General features: G+C 42.7%; 1 long non-coding RNA gene across 3 annotated transcripts; it reads right to left on the reverse strand.

Annotated features, from left to right (window-relative positions):
• Positions 1-4,735: 4,735 nt before the first annotated feature.
• LOC310706699 lies at positions 4,736-8,680 on the reverse strand. Of its 3 annotated transcripts, none has more exons than XR_014526082.1 (3): positions 8,592-8,680; positions 5,457-5,565; positions 4,736-4,944 (listed from the first exon to the last, which is right to left on the reverse strand). It is a non-coding gene; the product is annotated as an uncharacterized lncRNA (long non-coding RNA). The 3 variants fall into 3 exon arrangements; XR_014526083.1 differs by lacking the exon at positions 8,592-8,680 and adding an exon at positions 6,813-7,724; XR_014526084.1 differs by lacking the exon at positions 8,592-8,680 and having other exon boundaries at positions 5,457-6,802.
• Positions 8,681-20,358: the final 11,678 nt, after the last annotated feature.

Raw genomic sequence — 20,358 nt, forward strand, 5'->3', positions numbered from 1 at the left:
ATCAGAACCTATTGAAGCATGTCCTATATTCCTGTCTCCTATTCTTTCCTTTTTTTCAATTAGTCATGGCTTAGGGGTGAGATAATGTAGGGGTGGGAAACAGTGATACTTGTGGGAATCCCCCTCACTTTTCAGTTGTAGTGTGGTCTAAATCAAGGAATCCCAATGTATTCCCCTCTCAGGATGATTTCAGTTGCTTTAGATTTGCTGAGAGAGAAAGGGAGAAAGGGAGAGAGAGAGAGAGAGAGAGAGAGAGAGAGAGAATATCAGTGCTTCATGGATCTCCCTATTGTGGTAGGTGCATCTAGTGCTGTGACTTAATTTTCCAAGGCAGATTTTATAGCCCCTTTCAGCACACTAATACACTGTGGCAGACAATTCTGGAATTCCTAGAGTATTCAAAAGCTCCAAACGATGGTTATTTCTGTCCAAGAAGGTACCATAGTTATTACAACACAATAGATATTATCCTGCATTATACACAATTGTTTAGGGCTATATTAAAGTTCAGAGGCAAGGTGAAGAAGCTCCCCCCCCCTTGCCAACCCTCATTACAAATCAGCAAGTAAGCTGAATGAGTACTTTTTGGCCAGAGAGCATGTGGTCCTTAAAAGTCTCATGGATCAAACTTGGGAAGCCAAGTGGCTTCAAATTAAGTTAAATGTGTCCACTTCTGTTTACAATTCTGTCAGGCTAAAGCTCAGCAGCATTGCATACGAAGCTACCATCGTGTTGAATATGCCTGAGAAGATGGGATGGAATTCTGGAGCAGACTGGAAAGAGAGGAGTGAAAAATTAAAGGAGACACCAGTGTGGTCAAGACTGACCAGCAGAAGAGGGATAACTGGAGAGTGAGTAACTTAGGAAAAGGCCTGTTGAGATACATTAGTTATATGGTATGTGATGGAACTGAGGAACTGAAATATATCTTATTATTAACCATTTAAGAATTGATTCTCAAAAAAGCCCCTTTCTTTATTGGAGTATGGAGGTTGGTTTTTGTGCTGTAGTCCCAATGAAAAGTGGAGGGCCTACACTTAAATGGGCCTACATGAGAGCCACTGTGGTGTAGTGGTTAAGAGCGGTAGACTCGTAATCTGGTGAACCGGGTTTGTGTCTCCGCTCCTCCACATGCTGCTGCTGGGTGACCTTGGGCTAGTCACACTTCTTTGAAGTCTCTCAGCCTCACTTACCTCACAGAGTGTTTGTTGTGGGGGAGGAAGGGAAAGGAGAATGTTAGCCACTTTGAGACTCCTTTGGGTAGTGATAAACCTGGATATCAAATCCAAACTCTTCTTCTTCTTAAACAAAAAAGTCCTGCAGAAAATGCTGCAAGTTGCACATTTGACAGGTCCCTAGTTTGCAGCCGAGAATTGATTTTTCTCAGTGGCTAAATCTTAGCCTAATACATCCACAGCTCTCTCTTGATCAGGGGTAGTAAACCTCTGGCCTGGGGAATGAATGGGGGCCTCAAGATTTATCAATGGAACCCATGGGCCACTTGCCTCACCAGGAAACACCCCTCACTTTTCCTGCTCCATGCTCTCTTATGCCTGGCTTGATTGTGTCTTTAAACTGTGATAAGGCCTCTTGCTTGTTTGAAAGGATGGAGATTGTGTGTTGAGGAGATACCTTTGAATTTTGTCTGGCTAGAATGTAGCCTGTTGTACAAAGCTAAGCGTCAGTGACCATTGCTTCAACCACTTTTGTCTTTGGCCACACCCATCACTGGCATGTGGTTCCTAGAAGCTACTCGCTAAGGGAATGTGGCCCACAGACTAAATAAATGCTCCCCGCACCTGATCTCATCCTCTAGCCAAAGATGGAAGCATAGAGATTTCTTTTTCCTTCCCACATTTTCTTGTCATGTCATGCTTTCCCCTCTTCATTAGAAGCGATGCTATGGAAAGAACAGATATTTTTTTATCCCCCAATAGAAGGACCATCAGCAGAATGTTCTCATACAACTTTCCAAGACAGCACCTGTGCTTTCTTAGTCCCCAAACTGCTTTTTAAATCAATGGGACCAGAGAGATGGATTTAATGCAGTATGTGTAGCAAGCTGGGTACAAACAAGAGGGTTTAAAAGTGCTCTTGAATGCAGGAAAGACTAAATAGCACATAAAAAATGTCTGGAGAACATTTCCATGCAGAAAACATATTCAGAAAGGTTCTTTTCTTTTCTCTTCCCCTCCCTCCCAATAAGAACACACATTGAATAGAAGAATCCCATCAGTGAGTAACACAAAAGAAAAAAAGGAACAGCAGGAGTCACAAGAGGCCCAGATAAAGGAAAGACCGGAAATAATTAGGCCCAGCTAAAAGAATGTGTTAGAGATAGCAAGGGTCTAAGACACCTCTCTGAGGTATTTACTTTTAGATTTCTCAAAAGTTGAGCAGTCAATAAAGAGAGTTTGTGTGTGAACCAATAATTGCCAAGCAAGAGAAAGTAGTGGGAAATGATCAAGAGATATGTGGCGGCTGTTTTCAATAGTGTCCGTTCACCAGTTTCATGGTGGGCGGCTCTTCAGTGATTTCCCCATATATTTCAAACTAATAAGACTCAATCTGATGTATTATAATAACTTTATGGAATATTTGCTAGAAACAAAGATAACACAGCTCTTTCCATAAAGTTGAGTGCAATATGAACACAGCGCTAAGCCCCCAGTTCATTACTCCTGTTAGGGCCAGACCTGGGCCTTGTGTAAGGCTACCACTTAACTCATGCCCAGTTAAAATGTATCTTTGTATGTATAGATGGGAATTTAGAAATAATAATTATAATCTAAATAGAAACACAATACAGCTCAGCATAGCGGGGAAGACTGCAACCTGTGTACAGCTCAATCTGCTGCCCATGTCAATTTGTTGATGGCAACTTCAAGGTTCCCCCTCTACCTTCTTATGACTCTTTATTGTTCAACCAGATTTGGACCGGATAGCCTTTCAAACGTAGAATTGTAGGGTAGAACTCATAGCTATCCGAGCCCTGAGTAGCCTTCAAATAAAGATGTGGGATACAGATTTTTCAACCCAACCTCCTTTCCATCCTTTGCTGGAGTTGAAGCCTTGACCTAGTGTGAGAAATGAGGAACAGAGGGTAGTATATGGAGCATACTATGTTGGTCAGGCAATGGCTGAAGACCAGATTCCTAGTACTTATATGAGTCTGGTCTAGAGCCTTCCTATTGAATGCCATACACAGAAGCTGATTACTTAAATCCCTATTACTCTCTGTGCTCAATGGAAAGTCTAAGGATTCACATTTCCAGGGAGATCACTAGGCTCAGTCCCAGCCATGGTCCACAAGATGTCCAGTTCAAGTAGCAGATTCCCCTACAGCTTCCTTGATCTTCAGATCTCAAACGTTTACCTACCCCATGATGAAACTTCTCTTGGTTTGAAAGAAGAGGAATAATATATTAGCATGTTTTCCACAAGGGCAGGCATTGTATTGATAAATAATTAAAGATGAATATCTTTCACAGTTATTAATCATCATTAGCATGAGAAACGCCAGACAAAAACCTGGTGCATAGTTGGGAAGAAATAATGAACTGAACAATCTCTCATGGGTAATGCTGTTCAAAAAGATCAAATATTACTCCTACATGCATATAATGGATATAGGAAAAATGCTAGTGTTCTGTTACCTACCTGTGGTGAGGATTAAAATTACTGTCCAGTGGCCAACTCGAGAGAATAAGATCAACTTTTTCAAAAGGAAAAGTGTTTTACTATTACTCTCCAGGGCAAAATAAAACACTTTTTTATTTTATTCAAATATCATGTCTTCAGGCCTTCCAGATTTATTTTCTTATTGATTAGCAACTGTAATTCTTTTGCTTACTTAGCTACAGAGCCCCTGGTGAGTATTACCAGAGTGTATGCTTCCAGCCCTTCAGTAATGAGAACCTGCTTTCTTGCCTGTTATGGAGTGAAAAATATTCAAGTGCCTTCATCTCTGCTTCCACACAGTGACTGGGTGCTCATGCCATGGTTTAGTGTGGGTTAGGTTTATTTATGACTCAAAAGTAATGCTTGATGCTTAAAAAAAAAAAAAATCCAAGGAAGATGAAACCTGCATCAGGAATAAGAGTGCACATGTCATTTCTATTAATCAATCAAAGGATCACAGCAATCTTAATAGTTGCAAACCTGATGTCATCATCCTGAACCAATAAAAAATCATTTGGTTCTTCAGATTGGCCCTCATCGTAATATCATGTGATTACATATAACCATTTTTTGTTGTCTGTCTTTATTTGACTAATTTTCCTGTTCATTAAAAGGCTTCCAATGTCCTCTTTCATGTGTCTACAAAACAATTCAAGATTAATCACAATTGTCATGCTTAGCTGATTTTATTTTCAGGCATACCACAGCCACCATAGATTCTAACAGTTTATTCTTTTCAGTATCCTGGAATGGCCATTCATTATGCACAGTACCTAAAAGCAGCTAGTTCTGTACTGTAAAAGGCAGGTACAGGACCTTTGAGTTTAGATAGGCCACAGACTCAAAAGAAAATGGAAAAATGGAAAATACAGTTTCATGAAATTATTATTTTCTCCGACACCAACTCCCACCAACCCCAGCCAACAGGAATCATGGGACTTGCAGTCTGACATTAGGAGGACCTTTTCTATCTAGTCCAGCATTCTGCTATAGGCAAATGTTAGGGTTTCAGTGACTTCCATTCTCGTTTCAGTAAGTCCTTCTTAGAAATGGGTCAACATGTTGTTGAATTCAGCTTGGTTTATTATTCATACCTCAGTTCTACAGGTAAGAAAAGCAGAGTACATGTGAACATATATAGCAGTCCCAGTTTAAAACGATTAAAGCAGACAGCAGTGAGGACTTCAAAGTCAGCAGCAATGGATTGAAAACCTAGATCGTACTCTCAAAGCAACCTGAAAAGAAAAGGTCTTCATAAGTCACCTGAAAACAGATAAGGAGGGGGCATAATAGAGCTCCACCAGCAGGGATTTCCATTGTCTTGGTGCTGTCACTGAAAAGGCCCTGTCCTTTATACCTGGCTGTCTAAACTCACAGGCAGCTGGGACAGACAGCAGGGCCTCAGCCACTGTTGGAAAAGCCCAGGCAAATTCATATGGCAGTAGGGAGTTTATCATGGATTTTCACCTACAGTAAAATGTAAGGTGAATCTGGTGGTTCTGCTTGGACAAAACATCTGAACATTTTCAGAGGGGATTAAAGATTTTATTAAGCCTACAGATATTTACTGAGGAATGATAGAAGGGGGAGCAGAATATTCCCAGCATGATGCTTCCCGTTGGACAAAATGCCCCAAATGAGTTTGCACAGCCATCCTTTAAATCTGCTTCTTGTCAGATGCAAAGCTGTTTTAAGAGCCTCGGGAGGCCTTGGGTAGCTATTAGAACTAGAGGACCATGTGCTTGAAATTAATCAGTTGGGTTTTGGTTTCTCACCACGTGGTTTGAGTTCCTCTTTCTGCCTGTCTGCCATCAGCAGACAGCTAACTTCTCCCAGCACTGAACGTCCTTTGGTTCTTTGTGCTCAAAATAATAATAGGAGGACCTGTGAAAATTCAAGGCAAACAGTGTGCTCTTTTTGGAAGCGAATGTGAGGTGAAATCTCACCGTGGCTTTCTGGGTGCTAAGAAATCCAAAATCCCTCCAACCCTTTGAATTAATATGAGCAGAGAACTTTCATTTTTCTTCAATGCTGACTGGTATATTAAAGCAAGAAGATTCTAGGTTAACCAAAACAGTGTGGAAAGGCTAAATGGTGTGCTATAACAATTAATATTTTTAAGATTAATATTTATAAGAAGATCATAACTGTGCACATTGTAGCTGATACTGTTTTGTGCTCTCCATTTCTTAAAGTTGTTCTAAAATGTTTTTATATTGTGTAACCCATCCTGGGACCTTACGTTGAAGGGTGGGAAACAAACAAACAAACAAACAAACAAACAAACATGTTGGTAAGTGCCTAATCCCCCAAAGCTGGTTCCCTCCTTTCTTTTGTAAATTTTCACATCAAATAGATGTCATATGATATGGCTCATAGAATAACATCCAAACATTCAGAAAGGGGAAATCCAGGAAATTCCCCCCCCCCACCAAAGGTACCCCACCTCTGACTCATAAGAACCCAGCTAAGAGTGTCAAATGTGTTTATTGTTCCCATTTCTAATAATTGTGTGAGTTTGGCCACCTTGTCTGCAATTCCCATTTTGCAGTAAAGCTCCATGTATAATTTCTTTCATCATGCTCTATGTCTTAATGACAAATTGCAGCCGCTTTGAAACAATCCTGGCTGACAGTGGAAGTGGCTACTGAATCTTACTAATCAATTTTTAGGAATCCATTATCATTGCTACTGCCAAGATGAGAGAAATGTCACACCAGCATATGTCTGAAAACTACAGTGGTTAAGCAAGTCTGCTACTGGTGGAATGGTCCAGTCTAGTTCCATCATCTATAAGCTCGAGAATGTCTCATGGATCCTTTGGTTCATTCCTTTCTAAGATCTATTCTCCTCCAGGGGAAGCCCTGCAGCCCTGACTATCATTAGTACACTTTCTAACAAATATATACCGCCTCAGTTCTCATGCCCAGAGGATATTGAGATATGAGACAGCAAACATGTTCTGGGTCAGACACTCAAGCAACAGCATGATTTGAATCTGGGTCTTCTATGTCTTAGCCTAATAGCCTTGATCATTACACCACAGTGGTTCTGGATTTCAGACTGAGAGTACATGAAAATCTATTGGAAACAGGCAGGAGCTATGGTATTCTAAACTTGATAGCTGATACCTTCTTATGCGAGTTCAAATTAGAGGCACACTCAGAGATGTCATTGTTAGACATCCCCCAAGGCCCACATCCATCTGGAGCTCACTGCCAATCCCTGGAGCTACCAGTTTCTCTTCCTTCCATACCTTCACCTGCCTTTTCCAAGGCTAGATCTACACAGCTATAAAAAATGAAACGCTCTGAAAACATTCTGAAAACAACTGTTTTAAAGCTCACAATGGACAATTTCACTGAGTTGTGATTTCAGCTCTACAGTGCCATCTGATTTCACAGTGTTGTAACACATTTATAATGTTGTAATTTGACTAATGTAGCTGAGTCCCAAGCGACTAAGCAGTAGGAGGATCAAGAAGAAAGAGCAGTAATCTCTACAGGCCTTGGGGGTTTTTTTTATCTCTGGCAGGTGGGCAGACTGGGCATAGAGAGAGGGGAAAGTGAATGGGTCGTGGCAACAGCTGCAATGTGGAGGAGCTGGAAGGACCACTCTAGGAAGAGGACTCAGTGATAGCACTAATTTTGGTAGATTTTGAAGACACATCTTTTTCAGCTGTATGGGGTGTTAGGAAGGGTTAGTACCTCTGGTGGGGGACACGTTGTGCTCCTTCTGGGGTCGTTTGTCCATCTTTGGTTGCCACCCTGCATTCAGCTGTCACCTAATCTCACCTAATCCCTCACCTGTGGCTCCTAGAAGATGTCAGTATGCGACAGCGGCCACACCCTGGGAATGGCTTCGATTAGCCAGCTAAACCAGGTGAGGGGAACCGATGGGTCTCAAACCCTCCAAGAGTTTGGAACTTCTTCTGCATGTGAAGACAGGCTCCAGTGGGCAGGACCAGTAGTGGGTCTGATGATCAAGAAGGCAGTTTCTGCATGTGCTGTAGAGGAAGGTGAGGGGCAGATAGGGCTCATCAACCTGGGAAGGTAGCCCATCTAGGAGAAGGAAAACCCTGGTCCTAAACCTCCACTGCCTTGCAGGATATCTTCAGGAGAAGAAAGGCTAAGAAGTAAACCCTACAAAAATCAGGAATAGAGTCCCTGTGCTGGCTGGATGGCGCTTCGTACACCTCCATTTGGCAGTTCCTGCAGCCAAGCTGGTCCCAAGCATATTCCTCTGCTTTCCTTTGTACCGATCTCTGTACAAATTGTCCAGGCTTGTGCCCTAGAGAGGTCATTTTTGTGCACAGCGGTTTGAGTTCACCCCCAGAAGTGGACTCTATTGTCTCTCAAAACAGATGGGTGCCAACAACAACAATTCATGATTAGCTGCTGGTTCTAGGGATGAAACATTTTAGATCAAAGGTGGACCATGGACCACCGGTGGTCCATGAGGTTCATTCACATGGTTCATGGCGACAGCTCTGTGCAGCAGCAGCATAACTATGTTTGTGGGAGAAGAATGGTGGCTGAACTAGCTGCTCTGTCATCATTAGAACCTGATGGGAGGAGCAAGAAAGTGGAAAAGATGCTAAGAGAGAATGCACACAAGAGAAAGAGAAAGAGTCAAAGTGGGAGTTATTGGTTTATAAATAAAATATCCAAACACAAAGCAGGAGGAATGCTGAATCTGACCTACGTCACTGTATTAAAATTTGAATTCTGTGCATATATATATATATATATATGCATGCCACTTTAGCAGCTAGCACTGTATATTTCAAAGAGCATCATTATGTGGTCTGCCAAGACCCTCAGAAATTTTCAAGTGACTGGGAGGGGGAGTGTGGGAGCCAGACTTATAGATATTAAGCTAAGTATTTGTTTAGTTGTGGCTGCTTTTACCTTTTTATCTTACATTGCAGTGATGAGTTTTCCATTTTTATATAATGCAAACTGTCTTGAAAGGGCATTACCCAGAAAGGTGTCCTTGAAAGACTGCAGAACAAACAAAACAATAATATTTATGTTGCGTAAATGGAGCTCTCCGGGCAAAGGATTTTGATTGTTTTCTTGCAACTTTGGAACAGATGCATACGTGTGCAGAGGCAATGGCTGCATTGTGCATAGGGAAGCTACCTTCTCCTTCCCTCCCAGTCTCTGGCCCACAGAAGTAAACAAATGAAGGACTCACTTGCACATTCATGTCAGTGTGGCGGCATCTGTGACAATGATTCAATTCCAGCATATTGGTCCCATCACAGCTTTCTGCGCTATAAGTAGGTGTTCCTCGGGGATGCTTTTCGTGCCCAGCTTTGAGTTTCACACAAGATCATCCCTGTGCACAGCCGTAAATTAGAGCAGAACATCCTGCTTTGTGTCATTTCTGCCTTCCTAGTTTTAATTAGCTAAGTGCCGGCCTCTGGTAAAGCACTCAGAGGTACTCCTCAGACATTCTTCCGCATGAAGCTGGTCTACACTGGCAGGGGGTGGCAATGGCTTGCTGCTTTTTCGAGCCAGAGTCTCTGAAGGCTGGTCCCCCAATGCTCTTCTCTTCTCATAGCAAAACGGCTTGCCTGAATTATTTGCCATTAGCAAAAGTGGGATTGCTTTATTCATTTATTTTTAAAGTTAGTCCGCCTGCCTGAATGTCTTCTCTGCAAATCGAAAACCAGCTTTGGACAATCTTTAAGTGGTCTCAAGAGGAAAAGCAGTAGGTATACTGTTTTCCATTCAGATTTCTTTAATCTACACTTTATTTTCTTCTTTATATTTATTATGCAGGCTGGTGGTTAGTCTAGCTATGAGGACTGGGTTTAAATCCCAGCTCATCTATAGTGGTCCTGGGGAGAACCTTACTTCTCAGGTCTGATTTGTATGCTACTGCTGAGGTCTATCTCACCATACGACCATGACGACATTTGGATGATGAAATCACATGGATCAGACAGGTCATTGACAAACACTATGCCTTGGGCTCTTAATTTGACCACATGAATGCATATCCTTGGAGCTACTTGATGCCTAAGACACCTTTTTCTCTTCCTAACTACTAGGCGCTCTTCTCTTCCAGATAGTAACATAGGACTCCTGGTGTGTGTGTAAAGTTATAGGCAGGAAGAGTCCGTCAATTTTTTTTTTGCCATGCTTCTTTAGCTGGGGTTTCTTCAGTCTTCCATCCTTGTGCTACCAGAACTCTCATGGCCTACCCTTACAATCTTTACCCATGTTTGGGTCACATTTACCCATGTTTGCTGTGGAGAGAGCCCAGTGGAGTTTTGCCAATGACTGATGTCACAGTACTACAGCTTGCACACTGATGGCTGAAGTCACAATGCGATACCTGATGCGATGAGGCCAGGTATGCTTATAAGCAAAATCCTGTGAGTTTTTACAGCCAGTAAGGTTAAATGGCAAATGAGTCTCAGAATTGGGAGAGCAAAAGAAGTAGGAAATAAAGCCCCAAGAAGCAGCTACAATCAGAACAACCAAAGGATGTCATATCTTTTGAGGTGAGCAACTGCTGGAAGTTGCAAAGAATGTGCTATTTTCACAGGTTCAATCACCTTTCGTGGTGGGTGTCATTGCGACCGGGCATCCGGGCTCTCATGGAGATCTGGCTTGGGGACGCCCCCCCCCCGTGCCAACCCCCAGCTGCATCATGCCCCGCCAGGCCAATCAACGCCGGACGGTGGCATGGCTGCGGGAGTTTTAAACCGTCGCACGGCTGGGGCGGGGGGCTTCCCTCTTTTGCTTCCTTTATGCATTGGTATGACACGACCTTGCTATGGCCACCATATTATTGGGGCTGGGTAGGAATTGGCACCAGCCATTTGGTTTTCGCCTACCTTGTAGCAATCGTCACAACTTTGTAAAGTTAGGCATTGGGTAAGCCTTTGTTTAATGGAGGGGAGGTTGTAGCCTCCACCTGTCCCTCTCTATAAAGGGATCCTGTTAAAGGGATCCGGGTGTGTGGATCCTGTCCAAAGCCTGGACATGGGCTAGGGCCATGCCACAATCCCAGATGGTACCCCTCGGGGTGCCCCTATTTGTGGGTTACCCTTAGTTGTACTCCCTGAAAATGGGCAAGAGTCAAGATGTAGCCTGGCTTCACCCAATGCCTAAGCCAAACAGCTCACATCTGTAACCAATAAAGTTGTGGCCAGTTTTAGCCCATAACCCTAAATAGTTGTGTTGGTGTACCCAGCCAGATGGGCGGGGTACAAATAATAAATTATTATTATTATTATTATTATTATTATTATTATTATTATTATTATTAATCAATAGGGAACTGCAGGGCATGGGGCCTTGGCACGCAATGAATGATCAGAATTTGAAAGTATCTTATGCAGTCCCAGTGATAACCAAAGCTGAGGTTATTCTAACCCTGTGTTCAAACCCTTTGCCATTCTGTTGGCATCTGCAGCATTGAAAACTGCTTGTTTTCAGTTACTTACAATTGTGGTTTTATGGCTTGATCATGCATTGCCATAATCAGTCCTTCCACGTCTACAGGAGAAATAAACTCCACTTTTGGAGCTGTTTCCTTGATAAATGTGCATCTTTCCTCCTTGAGGCTTGTTGGATAGTGGCAATGCGTTTCCCCCAGATTCTCAGAAGCAACCTTCTTTGAAATTGTTTCAGAAATTGTTTTTCTAATTTGCTTGGCTCCAGAGGGGAGTAGCTTTTTTATCTGCTCTCACAAGTGCTTGCAACAGGGAATAATCTATGTTCTGAAAACTGGCATTTTTAAAATAATGATTTACACAGAGCAGGCAGAAATGCACTGTGCCTCGTGGAGGGTCTCCCTCTCTCCACACACACCCTACCCATTGCTCCCCCCCCCCGTTTTGTTCACATTGTGTATGAAGGGCTAGGAGGATGCATAAAATACAGAACTAAAGACAGATTTAAAACACTAATTGACAAAATATCTTTTCCACCTACCCCTCCAATGACTGCCCACTTTAGGTTTTGGCTCATCACTAAAAGATAGCCAAGCTCTAATTTCAGTAGACTTCCTATTTACAGAGTTAAAAATTCGCCCTCTCTGGGATTCTTAGTAGATCAGTGGCATTTTAATCTCTGCGGATTCTCACTTTGCAATGCAAGCAACCAAATCTGACTCTTGTGAATTCCTCCAACTTCAGCTCCTCAATATGTCACTCATCCACATGTTTGTATTATCTCAATTAAAAACTCACATTTTCCTTATAAGGTATTTCACCTTTTCCATGCATACACCTGTGTGTGTGTGCCTTTGTGCTTGAATTCCTGAGCTGCTGTTTCCCCATCCACACCACACACCCCCTCCCTTCACTGCAGACCATCTGAGCATGGCAAATTTGACAGGTGGGTTGGTCAAACTCCAGACTGCTGGGATCAGCTTGGGCAGGGGAAGTTAACAGGCACGGCAGATCCAGCAGGCAAGGGGTGCCTCACATAACAGCTGACTGGTGAGGGGCAGATCGGCAGCACATCCAGTGGATTCCTCTTCCTGCTCTCACATAAGCATCCCATGGAGTAAAAGGTCATGGTAAAGGACCCCTGGATGGTTAAGTCCTGTCAAAGGCGACTATGGGGTTGCGGCGCTCATCTTGCTTCAGGCTGAGGGAGCCAGTGTTTGTCCACAGACAGCTTTCCGGGTCATGTGGCCAGCATGACTAAACCGCTTCTGGTGCAACGGAACACCGTAATGGAAACCAGAGTGCATGGAAATGCCGTTTACCTTCCCACCACAGCGGTACCTATTTATCTACTTGCACTGGTGTGCTTTCGAACTGCTAGGTTGGCAGGAGCTGGGACAGAGCAAAGGGAGCTCACTCTGTTGCAGGGATTTGAACCACTGACCTTCCAATCAACAAGCCCAAGAGGCTCAGTGGTTTAGACAACAGCACCACTTGCATCTCGTGGGGTGGGATAGGGATAACCTGTCAGGCAGGCAAAGTCTCTCCTGCTCTACTGATGATCCAGCATTCTTCTCCAAGAAGGAGGGAAGCTGCCAACTTTCTGCAGGCATCTGCTATGCACCCAAGCCCTCCATGCAGAGCTCAGACCCACAACAGACTCATCAGGCTTCCTCTCCCACAGATGAGCAGGGGGGAAGGAATCTCCCTTGTTCATTTTTATATGCAAGTGGGGTTTTGCTATTACTACTACTACTATTGTTAAAAACTTTCAGGCCACTTGTGCAAAAGCACAAAGGAATTCGGGTGTGTGGAAGGGGGAGTTGATTCATTCACTAAAAAAGAGTACTTTTATCAGCTTTTTAAAAAACTTTTCAGATTTTAAGTGCATATTTATTTTGCAAAGTGAGCATGTTAGCAGTGGGATGTGGGTGATGTTGAAGAGAAAACACTAATTTGATTGAAACTCAAGCAGCTTCAAATACACATTAAGTGCTGGGGTGGGCAAGCCCTGTATTGCAGCTGTTCACCATTTTGCTTTTATCATCACGTTTAAAGCCTTCACTGTCACCGTTTCTCCGCTAATTGTATCCTCAGAGTAAGTAGCAGTTTTCTTGGGGTGGGGAGCTGGGGGTGATTTTCAGCTGAAAAATTATGTGAGGTGGGGGGAAGAGTTAAAAGGGCCCTCCATCTAGTTTCCCCATATGCCTGCATTTGAAAGAGAGAGGGGAGGAAAGAAATCATGGAGAATCCATTCATTTCAATGGGTCTGCTCTTAGAACTTAGTTGTCTACAACCCTTAGACTAAAAATGATGTACTAGTTACATACTGCATACCTGTGTTTGTGAATATTTTTATCTAGTCAATGCATTTGCATCCAATTTAAAACTGGGATGGATCTGATAAATATTGGATTTCCCTATGAATATTATTTTAGCTCTATACTGTTGGCACTGCTTCCCTGCTCTCCACCACCAATTTGTTTGTCCAGCTTTTGTGTGAGCAACTATTGACAACACCATCAATTTGTTCAGTGGTCCAAAAGAGCTTAAAACAAAATGAATCACAGGAGTTTATTACTCAGCAAGAACCTAGTCACATTGTTATTACTGTACCAAAGCAATCAATGTCAGTAACATTGTCATCAGAAGTACACAGCATGTTCGCAGTAACAAAAACATGTAGCATGTTCTCTTTATAGATAGTAAACAGAGAAATTAACAGCCAGCATCCTTGTTCAATGATGTAGAGGAATTTTACACACAATTCCATTCTATGGCATCTGTGATTTGCTTTGCTTAGTGCTGGCCACTGTTTGGAGTACATGTGATGTCAAAAAACCCTAATTCAAATAACAATAGTGTCTTGGATTTCATCTACAGTATACTGAGTGTGAGTTTTTCATCTCTTGTGAAAGTACCATAAAAAATTCCATTAGGGATAAGCCAAAACTCCTTACCTTTTCTGTTCCATCTCGGGAGCGTTGAGGAGCACCTCCAATTTTTGGCAACCTCTAATCTTTATGTTTTTGGAACCATATGTTCAAGCCAGTGGAGTTTCGGTGGAGGGCAAAATTAAATCATTCTGCTCTGCCAAAACTCTAGAGTGGGCCACAGAGACTGTATTGGTTTCTGCAGTTTGCTGCTGGCATGGCCAAAGAGACTACAGATTCCTCAGCCACTCTTAAGTGTGCTCAATGACACTCCAAAAAACAAAGCGACTATGTGCACTCTCTGCTGCATTGTTGTTGTTTAGTCGTTTAGTCATGTCCGACTCTTCGTGACCCCATGGACCAGAGCACGCCAGGCACTTCTGTCTTCCACTGCCTCCCGCAGTTTGGTCAAACTCATGTTGGTCGCTTTGAGAACACTGTCCAACCATCTCGTCCTCTGTCGTCCCCTTCTCCTTGTGCCCTCAATCTTTCCCAACATCAGGGTCTTTTCCAGGGAGTCTTCTCTTCTCATGAGGTGGCCAAAGTATTGGAGTCTCAGCTTCAGGATCTGTCCTTCCAGTGAGCACTCAGGGCTGATTTCCTTCAGAATGGATAGGTTTGATCTTCTTGCAGTCCATGGGACTCTCAAGAGTCTCCCCCAGCACCATAATTCAAAAGCATCAATTCTTCGGCGATCAGCCTTCTTGATGGTCCAGCTTTCACTTCCATACATCACTACTGGGAAAACCATAGCTTTAACTGTACGGACCTTTGTTGGCCAGGTGATGTCTCTGCACACACTTATTTCAAAATTAATATTGGAATTAGTGAATATTTCATATTTAATTATTACATTTATATCCCGCCTTCCCTCCAAGGAGCTCTAAGTGGAATAGATACCTCCCCTGCCTTCCCCATTTTATCCTTGCAACAACCCTGTGAGGCAGGTTGGGCTGAGAGATCATGACTGGCCCAAGGTTGCCCAGTGAGCTTCATGGCTGAGCAGCAATTTGAACCTGGGTCTTTCCAGTCCTAGTCCAATGCTCCTACCACTACACCACACTGGCTGTGCTTGCTGTAACCTGAATTTTATTTTTCAGACATTCTAGCAGATGTCTCCACTCAAGGTGTCCGAAAATTCTCTTTAACACCTAGGGATGGGGGAGAAATCCTAGCTGGATCACCTTGAAACCAGCGTAATTTGCACTTTCTGAAACAGTATGCAGACTGAAACAGAGCCATCCTTCAAAATTCACACTTCTCTGAATTTTGCAATGCAGTTCTCCAGCCAAGTAATGTGCACACAAATGCTTAAAATGCATATATTTACTTTTTTTTTTTTAAAAAAAGGCATTGTGCAAGGGGAAAGTGCTATGCAAAAATGTCTATATCAGGCAAAATCAACTTCAAAGATGTGTACGTGTGGAGAAATTTGCAGTAAAATGCTACTGTGTTTTCAGGAGGACTTCTTTTTAATTGAAAACTGATGTGGAGGACTGAACTTGAGAGTGGAAAAATAAGAAACGGAGAGAAACCAAAACTGACAGATTTTCCCATTCCTGTTAATACTGGTGGGAAGATAGGGACACTCTCACCACTTGGAGATAGTTTGATCACCTGGATGACTCTGAAAGTGTGATCCTTGAGTATTTTTAATGTTATGTGTGTGAGAGAGATGTATGCATGTCCACTTAGGCTGCAGTCTTACGTGCATTTACCTCAGGTTCCATTGCACTAAGTGATACTTACTTATGAGTAAGCTTATATAGGTTTGCCCTGTAAGTTTCAGAACTTCTATGAAGCTAATGCTATTAGAGAGACACTTGAATTAATGCTCTGTAATTTTGTTCCACAGAGATAACGTGGGCGTAAGCAGGATAGATAGGCTTGTATTGTATAATTTCAGGAGAGGGGATGATTGCTTCTCAAGGAAAGGGATGCCAATAGAGGAACATTAAGCAAACAAGAGCTGAAATGCTTCTTCATTATTTGTTCTGGTGTTTTGAAGGCCCACTCCTTTATCTCATTCTCCAGTGTTTGTCCTAAAGCTGGGGGGGGGGGCATTGGGTTGTTGTTTTCTATTTTGATTATATATTTTTTGTGATTTTATATTTTTATTTTATTCTGTGAGCTGTCCTGAGACCTCTGAGTATAGGGCAGCATATAAATTCAAACCACCACCACCACCACAACAACAACAGAAAGATGGCTTGTAAAAGCCATTCGATCTGAGCTTGGAGCAACCAAATCAGACATCTTTACACACTGAACTCAAATAGATTGAGGTACAACAATAGGTTTGATTACCTATCTCCTAAGGTGAGGGTGAGTAACCTAGTCTGGCAGAACGACTTTACAGTGGTGCCTCGCAAGACGAAATTAATCCGTTCCGCGAGTCTCTTCGTCTTGCGGTTTTTTCGTCTTGCGATGCATGGCTATTAGCGGCTATTAGCGGCTTAGCAGCTATTAACGGCTTAGCGGCTTTAAGAAAAAGGAAACAAACTCACAAGAACTCACAGGACGTTTTGTCTTGCGAAGCAAGCCCATAGGGAAATTCGTCTTGCGGAACGACTCAAAAAACGGAAAACTCTTTCATCTTGCGCGTTTTTCATCTTGCAAGGCATTCGTCTTGCGAGGTACCACTGTATTCTATGGCATTAACCACATCATGCATTAATTACAATTAAGCATGTTGGTTGTATGAGGTTGGTTATTCCACACATTCCTTCTCAGAATCCACCCCCTATTCTCTCTTCTTCCCCTCCCTCTTTGTGGAACACAATGTCTTCCAGCTCCTCTTTCCTAGACTGTCTTCTACTTCTTCTGTCCTTCCCTGGGGCTGTGTGGGTCTGCTCTTCTCCTCTGCAGCACAGCTGGACAAACTTCAGACTTGTCAGGTCTCCTTTGCTTTTTCACTAGAACTCCCAGTTTTACCAACCAGAGCCAGATGCAGAAGGCATGAAAGTGAGAATGAGAATGAGAGAGACATATTCTTACCCTAGGCATTTCTTCTCAGTACTGGGATTCAACTGAGCTCACAGTCCTTTCGCAGAAAAGTCCACTATTAGTTAACTTTCTTCCTTTCAACAGGGTAGGAAAACTCACTTTCTTGTTCTTGTTAAGCAATTCAGAGTCTTGCCATTTGACTGCAAATCGCTCAGAGATCTACCAGTAGATTCCTTCTGTTCTATAAGATTTTAGCAATTCAGACAGCTGCTGGCAGTCAGTAGCCCTCCTGACATGCCCCACTGCTCTGTGACATTTGGGATCCCCAGCCCCTCCCTAGGAGAGACTTCATTACATCCACAGTTACCACAACCATAAATTGTGCAATTCTGCTCAGGGCCAAATGATGGTTTCTCCCAGAATTAAGGCAGGAGTATTAAACCTACTATACATGTGGAAGTATGAAGAATTACTCTCAAAACCATAAACATCGGATCCTTTCTGTCATGTCTTTTACAATCTGTTTATATAATACAAGCCCAAAGAAGCGTCTCCACCCCCATCATTCTGCCTGGACACTGAGATCCAGCTCTGAGGGTCTTCTGGTGGTTCCTCCATTGCTTGGTTACAAAGAACCAGGCAGAGAATCTTCTCAGTAGTTACGCCCACACTGTGGAACACCCTCCTTTCAGATGTCAAGGAAATAAGCAACTAGAAGAAGAAGAAGAGTTTGGATTTGATATCCCGCTTTATCACTACCCAAAGGAGTCTCAAAGCGGCTAACATTCTCCTTTCCCTTACTCCCCCACAACAAACACTCTGTGAGGTGAGCAGGGCTGAGAGACTTCAAAGAAGTGTGATTAGCCCAAGGTCACCCAGCAGCTGCAGGTGGAGGAGCGGAGACACGAACCCGGTTCACCAGATTACGAGTCTACTGCTCTTAACCACTACACCACACTGGCTCTCTGACTTTTAGAAGATATTTGACTCCAACTATCTGACTTTTAGAAGATATTTGAAGGTAGCCCCATATAGGGAAGTTTTAAATGTTTGAATGTTTTACTGTGTTCAATGTTTTAATTTGCTGGAAGCTGCTCAGAGTGGCAGGGGCAACCTATTCAGATGGGTGGCATGATGATGAGGATGATGATGATGAAGCAAACAAAAGGTTACTTTTCTTGAACTACTGTTTCAGTGTACAGCTGAAGTTGCATGTTTAAATGTGCATTCTCTCACACACACATACTAGCATGTCAGATAAATAATTTAATTTGGCATTCTTCCTGATGTCTAGTTGTTTTTGTGTATGCAGGGATCTTCTCTTGCACACAGGAGAATTCAAATACACAAGCCCACATTCCCCTCCTCCAACCTGTAATGACACGGTTCAGGAAAAGGTTTGCTACTTGATTCTGCTGATTGCAAACACACACACACACACAAAACCTGAAGACAGTTTTAATATCTTCACTTGGATATGCTCGTCAATACCGTATCATCAATTTTATTCCAAATCCAAATCAGAGGACTGTCATATCAGAGAAGCTGGCAAAAACGTATGTGACAAGTTGCATTTCAGAGAAATTAAAAACAACAAACCTCTGACAACAGGAGAGAATCTAGATTAATATGTCAACATCTCTTTTGATTCCCCTAAGAGTCTTCAGTGAGGTTTCAAGTCAAGCTAACACGCTATCTAGTATTTCTCAAATATTTAATACTGCTGGATTAATGAGAAATAAAAAGAGGATATTAGTTTCTTTGCCACTCAAATTCGGCTGGTTTAGCTCTTTCTTTTTCAGTCTCTTTGGCATGCATCTGAAATTTTACATATTGTATGGAAAACATGCCCCCCAAATATGCACACGAGCTCTCCTAATCTTACAGACAATGTATTCCATAAATCCCAAATTAGGTTAAGCACACGCAAAGGTATTGATTCTACCCATATTTGACACCCTTATGTGTCAGTGTTTCAGCAGCATGGATCAAATCAAGTCGATTATATGCCTGCTTTCATATCGAGTGATTAAATGCATGCATTTTCCTGTCGCTCCAAAGTATTTAGATCATTTGTGATGTGGAAATGAGACAGTGGCAGTGCTCTGTTTTGAATATAAAGCAATCATTCACACAACTGAGCAGAAACAATAGGGTTTTCATACAGATGTGTATGACCAAATAAAAAACAATCTGCTCAGCCCAGAACCTTATTTCTGTACAGAATCGGAGCATTATAACGTTTAAAATGATGCAAGTCTAAAGTTATCTAGGTCTAGTTAGCTGTTTCACTGCTTCCACTACCAGTATTGTCCCAGGTGATGGAAAATGGTGATCTAGGTGCCCTTGAGATGCACTGGAAACCAGTGGACCAGGGAGACTAGGCTAGACCTCTAAATGTTCCTCTGGCACCTCCTTCCCAAGGTCTGGGAAGCTTCTGCCTGACTTAGGGAGGGAAGTGCGATGCTCCGATGGGTCCAAGAGCCCTCCTGCCATTTACCCAACGCTCGCCACTAAAGCCAATTGGACTTCTAGCACCAGAGATAGCTCAATAAGCAACCCCAGTTGGCACACCTGATCCTTGAGCGAGAGCACAACTCCACCTCCCACCCAGAACAGATTGTGCATCGTTCACATGCAGCTCCAGGTAATTTCACACATCTGTAACTTATTTTGATACAAAGTTATTTTGATGCGAAGTTACAAATGTCAGAAGACTAGGCTTTCATGCCTTTCATACTTTTTTTGCGTGCAAGTTAATCATTGAAAATCTCCTCCATGGCATTTCATTGATTTTATTAATGAGATCCCATCAGTGACATTTGGTGGCTGTACATCTGTCATAGCTGTAGGCTGAGGCTGGTGATTTACTGAAAGGGATAGAGTCCCCCCTTGCTATAAACTGACACTGCTCATCTGAAGTGGTTGTAAGGTTACTATTACTGTCATTAAACATTCATTTGCAATCGGTGGCATATAGATGCTCTGCAATGACAGTATCCTATTCTATGTCAATCAGTAAATCCCATGGGAGGCATTTCTCTGTAGTGTAATCACAGTATTGTATCATGTAGGTGAATGTGGAAGCCATGCTTGTGAGTCCAGCCATGTGCATCCTTCCCACATGATCATCTTGTCCTGGCCAGGCAGCAATGGTATCTACACATTAGTCATGTGCATATGCTTCTGGTCTTGAGATACATGCCACAGGAAAGCAGCAAATATGACTTGGACCAGTGGCAAGTGAAGATCTGTTGGTGGAACTTAAAATTATAATGCGCACAGGGTTGCGGTGTTTCAGGTCTGCTGAACTTAATAAACCTGTATTCAATTTCCTCCCTTCTTTGCACCCTTTAGTACAGATCACCCCATTGTTTATATATA

Source organism: Podarcis liolepis (genome assembly GCF_965112155.1).
Source record: "Podarcis liolepis genome assembly, chromosome: 5".
NCBI lineage: Eukaryota > Metazoa > Chordata > Lepidosauria > Squamata > Lacertidae > Podarcis > Podarcis liolepis.